We start from the raw sequence: 9,380 nt of genomic DNA, 5'->3' as shown, positions 1-9,380 counted from the left end.
GTGGTAGTGGATGCACAAACCTATACATGGAATAAAATTGGATAGAACTAAATACACACACAAATGAGTACAAGTGAAACTAAGAAAATCTGGGTAAGATTGGTTAATTATAGCAATGTCAATACCCTGGTTGTGATACATATTATAGTTTTGTAAGGTGTTACCATTGGAGCAAAAGGGTAAATAGTACATGAGATATTTCTGTATTATTTCTTACAACTGCATGCAAATCTACAATTATCTCAATTAATATTCCAATTAAGAAATCTAATCAGAGTCAATATTGTACCACATGCCACTTCATACACTTCTTACTCATCATTTCACAAATGTAATGATTATATAACAGTATAATTCCATTTTACTTACACACCAATTTTTTGCTATTATTTTAATAACTTTTACTTCTGCATACGTTATAACCCTACCCTACAATGTTATATTTGCTTTCAATACAAGTAGTCCTTGCTTTGCACAGTTTTGAGATACACAAATTACAGTTATTATATTTATTTAATTAATACCAGTCCTCCAACAACATGATTTATATTTTAGTTACCACAGTGTACTAACTGTGAGTAATTGTGTAAAATACAAACTTCGCTGCTAGCTTTTTAGTCAACAAATTACAACATAAATAACAGATGTACATCATGTTCAGTAACCAATCATGTCACTTCTTGCAAAGTCTGTCTATGATTATGTCACTCGGCATCTGTTACTTAGTTTATGCACAGACAACAAATCATGTAGATGTGTCACCTCTTTGTCTCCCAGACAAATGTGACAAATCCACATAGCATTGTACAAAAATGGATAATCAAATGCAGGAGTTGGCCAACAAAGATGAAAGTGCAGCAAAGAAATGAAAAGTGATATTGCTTTAGGTGACATTTGGCTGGAACTTCAGCAGAGTTTTGAAGAATACTTGACCCTGGGAATGTTGACATTGCCACCATTTGAGACTCTAGATACTCAGACTTAGTGAAGGCAAATATCACCATGAATGAGGACAGTAGTTGTGATAAAAATGATGACAGTGTCTTAGGAGAAGTAAAGCCACCAAAAATAAATAAGTAAATACATAAATAAATGAATGAATCACATTAAAAAATACTCTCAGTGATACTTCATAACATTGAAAGTACAAAGGCTCAGGCAGTTAGAAACTTAAACTGTTAGGAATAGATTCATACTTTAAGAACTAGTTAAACATTTTCCAAGGCATAGAAGAGATGCTCACTCTGTATCATAAGTTATGTGAAAAGTAGGCAAGCACTCTTCAAACTACTCTTGATAAGTCGTTTTTACAAAGAAAATATTTCAGTTCTCAATGTTTCTAATGTTTTAAATTACAGTATACTAAATAAATATTAATTTTACTGTTTTTTCACTTTCCTATATATTTGCATAATCAACAGTAAGAGACTTAATATTTTGACCAATAATTTTAAAAGTCATAGAACCATCACAATTTTCCCACTGATTATTAATATTACTTATTATATCTTCAAGGTGCTCAGTCATTTTTATAATCCCACACTACGACAAAAAGTAAGGACTACCTGTAGTCAAGCGGGTTTTCTAGGAAATAATGAGAAGAAAAATAACAGTATTTTCTATTTACCTACTTATTCACCACTTCTATTGTTCTTCTTAGAACTGAGCATCCATCTAGTATCACTCTTCAGCACTCCTTGTATATCTACTGTTGAAAAATTTTTTCGGCTTTAGTTTATTTAAGCCTGTTTGTATTTCACATTCATTTTTGAGGAATATTTTCACTGGATATAGAGTTCTAGACTGAGAAAGAATTTTCTTTCAGCACTTTAAAGATGTTGTTTCATTGCCTTCTGGTTTCAATTGTTTCTAAGTTGGAAATAAATGTGATAATCCACATAGCTATTTCCCTATATGTAATATTTACAGCCCACCACTACCACCATGAGCTGCTTCAAGATTTTCTCTTTTTCTTTGGTTTTTAACAGCTTGCCTATGTTGTGCCTAGCTATGATTTTCCTTGTATTTATCCTGCTTGGGTTTGTTGAACTTCTTGAATTTGAAAGTTGATATTTTTCATCAAATATTCAGCTATTATATTTCTTCAAATATATTTTCTGTTTCATTCTCATTCTCTTCTTTTCTGCCCACCTATTATATGCATGTTACACTGTTCAAATTGACCCCATAGGTCCCTGAGGCTCTGTTCATTTTTCTTCGGTAATTTTTTCTCTTGCTAAAATTGGATACATTTTTGTTATTTTATCTTATTTTTCAGTTTTATTGAAATATAATGGACATACAACACTGTACAGGTTTAAAATATACAGCATAATGACTTGACATACATATATTGCAAAGTGATTACCGTAATATGTTTAATTAATATCCATCATTTCATATAGTTACAAATTTTTTTTCCTTATGATGAGATTGGATACTTTTTTTTGATATCTTCTCAAGTTTACTGACTTTTCTTTTACCTCCAATCTACTGTTAAGACTGTCCAGTAATTTTTAAAATTTTAGCTATCATACTTTTTCCTTATAGAATTTTTCTTTGGTTTTTTTTTTTGTTATTATTGATAATTTTCATTTCTTTTGTGATAGTCTCCATCTGTTTTCTCATTAAGACTATATCTTTAAAAGTTCTTTGGACACATTTATAAAAGCTACTTTAAATCTTTGTCCGCTAAAGCAAATCCAGATCATTTGAGAATATGTTTCTATTAACTACCATTTTTCTTTAATATGGGTCACATTTTCCCATTTCTTTGCATATCTAGTAATTTTTATAGTTTAGTGAACATTGTCAGTGGCCCATTGTAGAGACTGGATTCCGTAATTTTTCTCTGAAAAGTGATAATTTTTATCCTAGAAGGTAGTTTAGTTACTGACTGGTGGCCTTGAACTTACATAGACTTGAATTTATACTGTATTGGGATGATTTGTGGAAAGCCCAAGGTATTTCCGAAGTCCCTCTAACTTAGCAGTACTCAACCTCCAAACTCTCTCTCCCCTGAGGACTTTGTCAGTGTTTGCTTTTAGACTTTGTTAGGATGCCTTACTCTAGGGCTTGGTCCTGGATCCTAAGGAATGACCTTGCTGGTATCTCTGCTGGATTCTCGGGGAATTAACAAGACATTAATGAGGTCTCTCCCCTCAAGTGGGGTTGTACTTCCAATGCTCCCCAGAACTGTTGTAACTTTAGTGTTACTCTGGTCTCAGCCTGTGGATTTCACTCTTTGGTAAGTTTTATCTAGTCTCACTCTGGGCACATGCAACCCAGACTTTGGCTGTGGATTTTCAGGGAACTGCTATATAGACTAATGGCAGTTATCTCCCCATGGATATGCTGCTTCCTCATCTCTGGCTTTTTGCCTTAAGGATCCAGCCTCTTCAACTACTCCAAAGTCTGAGCTCTGCATTTTTAGTTCAGTAGGGTTACTGTGTTATGCTTGGACTCCAACTTGTGGTGTTAATGTCAAGAAATTATCTACAGGCAGATCTAAGGTGATCATGGGGCTTACCTCATGAGTTTTTCTTCTCTCAAAGATCGGGGTCAGGGTTGTCTGTTGTCCAGTGACTGAAACAATTGCCTAACACATTTCATTCAGTTTTTATGGTTATTTAAGGTGGTAGGCCTAGTCTATTATCAAGTAATAAGTCTTATTCAGAATGGCAGTCTCACATTCCATTTTAAATTGTTCAATGCCTGAAGGTCAGAGGCCAAATCCATGGAAAAGAAAAGCTCGTTCAGTATAATCCTGCTCCCTAGAACACCATCTACTTGAGAGCTCCTGATACATCGTCATGCATTTTCTTCTGAGTCTGAGTTTTTCTCTGTTGATATAACAGTAAGACTGAGAACATTTTTTTGTGATACTTATGAATATATGTGAAGCTCATCCTAGTGTTGAGAGAACCCAGGAATGAACCCTGGTTTTCATATTCTATATGGTCACTGCACAGTTAGTTTCTTGAGAATATTAGCATGATAAAACAATGAAATAAACAAAAACAAGAAAAACCATATTTTCTTGGTTCTAAGGTTCATATTACCCCTCTTTTTTTTTTTTTTTTTGTGAGGAAGATCAGCCCTGAACTAACATCTGTGCCAATCCTCTTCTTTTTGCTGAGGAAGACTGGCCCTGGGCTAACATCTGTGCCCATCTTCCTCCACTTTATATGGGACGGCGCCACAGCATGGCCTGACAAGCAGTGTGTCAAAGCACGTCTGGGATCGAACCCGGGCCGCCAACAGTGGAGTGCGCACACTTAACCACTATGCCACGAGGCCAGCCCCTACCCCTCTTATTTTAATGGTTCTGAAATGTTAATGTATATTACAATAGAAGTTTAAATTTTTTTGCCACCATAAAAAGCTAAAATAAAACTGATGATTTGTCTTAAAACCAATAGAATTTATAATCAAGAAAACATATTGGAGGCATCTAGTAATTTGCATTCTACTCAGTTGCTATTTCATTTGGCTCCAAATTTCCAAATACTTTCCTATATAGTGTTGATAGAAAGTGCCTCTTTTCTTCAGAGAAGATAGAAGAACAAGAAATTTATTTATTTTTTATTTGTTTCTTTTTTTTAGCAGCAGTGGATTTAAGGAAGACATCAGGAGAAATATCCTGACTTCAACGTGGCTCTGAGATGTTGAAATGCATCTGCAGAAAAAATATGAAAAGAAACCTTTCTTAAATTTCATTACACATAGGACAAGACATGTTGAAGATGATGATGACAGGATGGTGGACTAAGAGGAGTTTTACCTGGGAATAGAAAATTGACCCACAGACCCTTGAGGGACTTATTTTCAACTCTAGAATTCCATTCCCAAAGTCATGGTTTTAATTCTCCCATCACTAGGTATCTCCTGACCAATACATATTAGCACAAATTATGACAGTATACTACGGAAGATTGATCATGGGCATATTGTTCACCTACCACGGAACAACATTTCCCATTAGTGTCACTTCTTGTTCAAGGAAAGAAATGTTTCTCCTATCTTGACATGTTTATCATTGCATACTTGAACTAATTATCTCTATGGGCTCAGGTTAGCTCCTAAAACTGATAGCTTATTATCATGTCCTCTGGAAATGATGCATGCCCCACTTGTGCAGCTGTGTACCAGAAGGAAATCATTTTTTGGAGTCTTCATCTGCGTAGTTTACTGGCAATTGCATATTGCATTTAAAAGACCACTTGCATACGTGACAGCATGTGCTAAGACTATATATATACATATATATATAGTCATATACATATAATATGCAATATATATTAAGTGTAATATATGTGTGTGTGCATTGAGTTTGCTTTTTTATGTAGTCTAAAGTTAGTGAGATTTTATCAACTTGATCTCTTAGCTGAGATCTAAGATGTTCATTTCTCATCTGTTTATCTCTAATTTTTCTCTGTGTCAGGTTCAAAATTTAATAACTCTTTCTTTTTCTGTCTGTATCTTCTAATCTAAACCCTTAAGGCATCTTAGCAGCTAACAGGAGAGATAAGCAGCATTCTTTCTGTAATTGGCAAAGTTAGGGTACTCCTCTTTCATTACAACTTTAAATCTGCCAAAACTATGCTCCTGGCATAGAAACTCAGGACAAAGCATTATCAGGGAGGATTTCACCCTAACCACCAGCTTTGTTGTTCATCTCTTTCAGGGAGAGCCTAGACTAGCCATTCAGAGTTGGAGCTATCAACTGGAAAATGATGGGTGGAAACTAGCATTCAACCTTCCCACAAATGTTCCTTGGTCCTCTGGTCCCCTTGAGCATTATCTTTTTTCCTGTCTCCAAGAATTATACCCATAGCTTGGTCCAGTTGATGTACTGAATGATTGATGATATTTCCAGGCTGGCGTGAATACGTGCTGAGTGAATTGGGGACTATCTACATGGCAAATGGCCCTTCAGAACATGTTTTAAGCTCTGTTTCTCTAAAAAATACTACCAGACCCAAGAAACAGAAGATTCTTGATGCTTTAAAAAAATAGAATGTGCTAGTTATGGCATATGAAAAATTGGCTGGATAAAGAAGGAGGCTACATGGGAGGCCTGTGAGGCCAACTGCAACCCACAGCTCTAATATCCTGTTGCTTAGATTCCAAATCCTATGTGTTATTTTTTCAGTGTTGGAGACCTTTAAATCCCCATGGTTCCTAGTTGCTTATATGCAATGTGTTCTCTTAATTCCCCTGGCAGACACTTTCTCACATATTTGGAGGTTAAAGGGAAGGGGGAGAAAACTCTCCACAACATAAACCCCAAACTAAAAAACATAAGTAGAAAATGTTGAAGCTGGGAGCCTGGTTACTGTGGCAACTCGAGTTTGCCAAGTTCCCCTCTCAGAGAGCTGGACCTTTGCTTGAATTGCTTGCTTCTTGAATGGGCCTCAACCACTAGGTATGTGGCTCCAGCCAAGTATATGGAAAGAGAAAACTAGATTTTGGCGTGGTCCCATCTCCTGGGAACATCATCTACATGAGAGCTACTGATTCCTTTGTTTGCATCCATCTCCAACCCACATCCTCTCTCTGGGGAAGGTAGAGAAGGCCAGAACCTTCTTGGCCATAGTAGGTGAGAAGAGGCTTAGGAAAAAGGTAGGGAATTATCTGGTCTCTACAAGCAGAAGACTATAGAGCCTTGGTAAGGCATTTTTGCGCTGCTGATGTTCTTCTCAACAAACATTTCTGGCATTTTTTCCAGGGACTGGGGACCGTACTAGTTGTTAAGTATCAAAATAGGAGAAAAATAGACCTGGCCTTTAAAGTTCTTATGATCTTATTGAAAAACCATAGCATATATAAGGTAGCAAATGATAAGTACAGATAATATTTTCAGAGGACTAGACGACATTGAAGGCAGGTGACTGGGCAATCAGAGAAGATAGAACTAGAGCTGAGTGTGGAAGAAAAGCCATGAGGAGCCCAGAAGTGCTTTCTAGTCACAGCATGCTGAATGCGGGTTGGAGCTGATAAGGCCTGACTGGGTGTTGGAGAGTTCATGTAGGGGTATAATGGAAATCAGTTAGGCATAGCAGTTGGGGTTCAATTCTGGAGTGCCTTTAATGCAAGACTAAAGAATTAATGAAGCACCACTGAAGGTTTTCCTAGCCAAGAAGTAGATTGATGAAAATAAACTTTCAGGAAATTTAACCTGGATGGTAAATTGTTACAAAGAAAGATATTGGAAAGAGAAGAACCAGAAAAGGGAGCTCAGACGATACTCTGTTAGTTTGATTTCATTTACTTTTTCTTGAAAGCTTATTACATTCTGAATGCTTCACAGAGAAGGTAGAACCATTTTTGAGCCAAGGTTTTCTGAGCTCTTTCTCTTTTCTAAAGCAAACTAGAGTCCATCAGATATGTCTTTGGTTTTCACGTCACAAGGTCCACCATCTATCTGTCAAAAACTAATTTCTACTCTTACATCAATATTATTTATCTCAGAAAATGGAAGTTTGGCATTTTCTCTAGCAGGAAATTATATCTTTAACACCATTTAGCCATTCCTCCTCACTAGCCAGGCCTAGAGGCCCATCTCTCACTAGGAGATGGACCTCTGTGCTCTCCCTTTGTGAAATAACTTTGGAACTGGGGACTACAGGATCCCACTCTCATTATTCAAGACAAGCAATATGAGTTCTCCCATTACAAGCCTGTTATGAATTTTATGCAAAAGAAACATGTTATCATTATATTATTACTGTTACTACTAGTGAGAATATTACATTTCAATTCTATGATATTTTTATTTTCCAAGTATTTCTAAACAAATAATAAAACTTTCTAAACATCTACCAACTGTGGTAAACACCAGTATGAGTTAATGGAACATCTGAATTCTAAAATACATTTTTTAAAAAGAAATGCCGTTAACAGGAAAAGTTCGGTTCAAGCAGTGGTTGTTGGGGGTACTAAGTGCTGCTGCAGAGTACCAGCCCCTCTCTTACTTTCAGAGAAGTGTTGATACAAAGCCACCCAAATAAATGACAGTTTTCATCTCCACTGAGCCAGTTGGCAGGAACGGCCATGGCCCAGTCCAGTGCGGGGGCTAACGCAAGAGATGCTGCCCCTGAACCACATCAAGTCTCCCGGTGGTAATCTCCAGCTTTTCTTTTCCCTCACCACAATTCTAATTATCCTACAGCTGACATTCTGTGTAATGTGAACATGTCAGATATTACAATGGAAGGAAAATAGAGACACAGAGGGCTGAAGTATCAGAACAGGGCAGGAGGGGCATTTTACTGTTTGGCAAGGAATCAGTACTGATACCTCACATTTATCCCAAAGTAAAAATATTGCTTTCAAATGCATATGGCTGTGACTCAACTAATAAGGATCTTTAGGGGAGGGAAGGTACTAAAATTAATAATAATTCTTATGACCTCCATTTCAGTTAATCATCATAAGAACTCAGTGAGGTAATTGTTATTATCCCAACATTACAGATAAAGGAACTGATCCTCCAAGATATCAAGTAACTGTCTGAGATCACACAGCTAGTGGGTATGAGGGTAAAGATTCAAATGCATATCTGATTGTATACCAGGCGGCCTTGCCTATTCAATGAACAGGTCCCTAAAGAAGAATTTGTAATTAACATATAAAATGCTCTTAAATGAATTCTCCTAACGAGCCTGGTAAGGCTTGGATGCATTATGATCTCATAAGAAGTAAAACACTTTCCAGAGACCTCTTATACAGGGGATTTCAAATTCAAAAGCCCACAGTGTCCAGATAGGAAATAGAAATGTGTGAACTGGGGTGGGTGAAGGATCATGAGAAGCTGTAGGGCTCGAGGGGAACTGGAGTGTCTTGCCCTGCTGATGATGGCAAAATCGAGGCTTTTACAAACACTATGTGGTTAAATAAAACATTTTAGTTTATTATTCAGTACCCTAACTTTTCAACTGAAGAATGTACAGAATTATCACGTGTATTTTTTTTTTTATCATACATGTTAAAAAGAGCAGAGCCTTGTACAAGTGTAAACTAGTTGGGACCAAATCAGAGAACACTTTTTAAAATAAGTTAGCCCCAGAACAACGAAACCTGATATATTAGGAAGATGTTATAAGACCCGGTGTAGGGTTGAGCTGACTTAGAGATGAGACATATCATGCCACGCTACACAGCTAGTCAGTCATGAAGTTTGTACCAAGGCTCGGAATGGATGGGGCCCAGATGGATGGGAGTTCTCAAATCTGAGGTAGTAACAGCATTGAAATGCGTGTGACTGGATAGAAGCTGGATAAGCTTTGGCAGCTAAAGACACAGTAGGCCATATGCAACAAGGTAGAACAAAGGTGTATAATATTCTGAATAAGGAAAAAGAACCTTAAAGAGTACTA

The sequence above is a fragment of the Ceratotherium simum genome, chromosome 7 (genome assembly GCF_057802395.1).
Source record: "Ceratotherium simum simum isolate JZ-2026a chromosome 7, ASM5780239v1, whole genome shotgun sequence".
In the NCBI taxonomy this organism is placed as follows: domain Eukaryota; kingdom Metazoa; phylum Chordata; class Mammalia; order Perissodactyla; family Rhinocerotidae; genus Ceratotherium; species Ceratotherium simum.
This window is presented reverse-complemented; position numbering follows the sequence as displayed.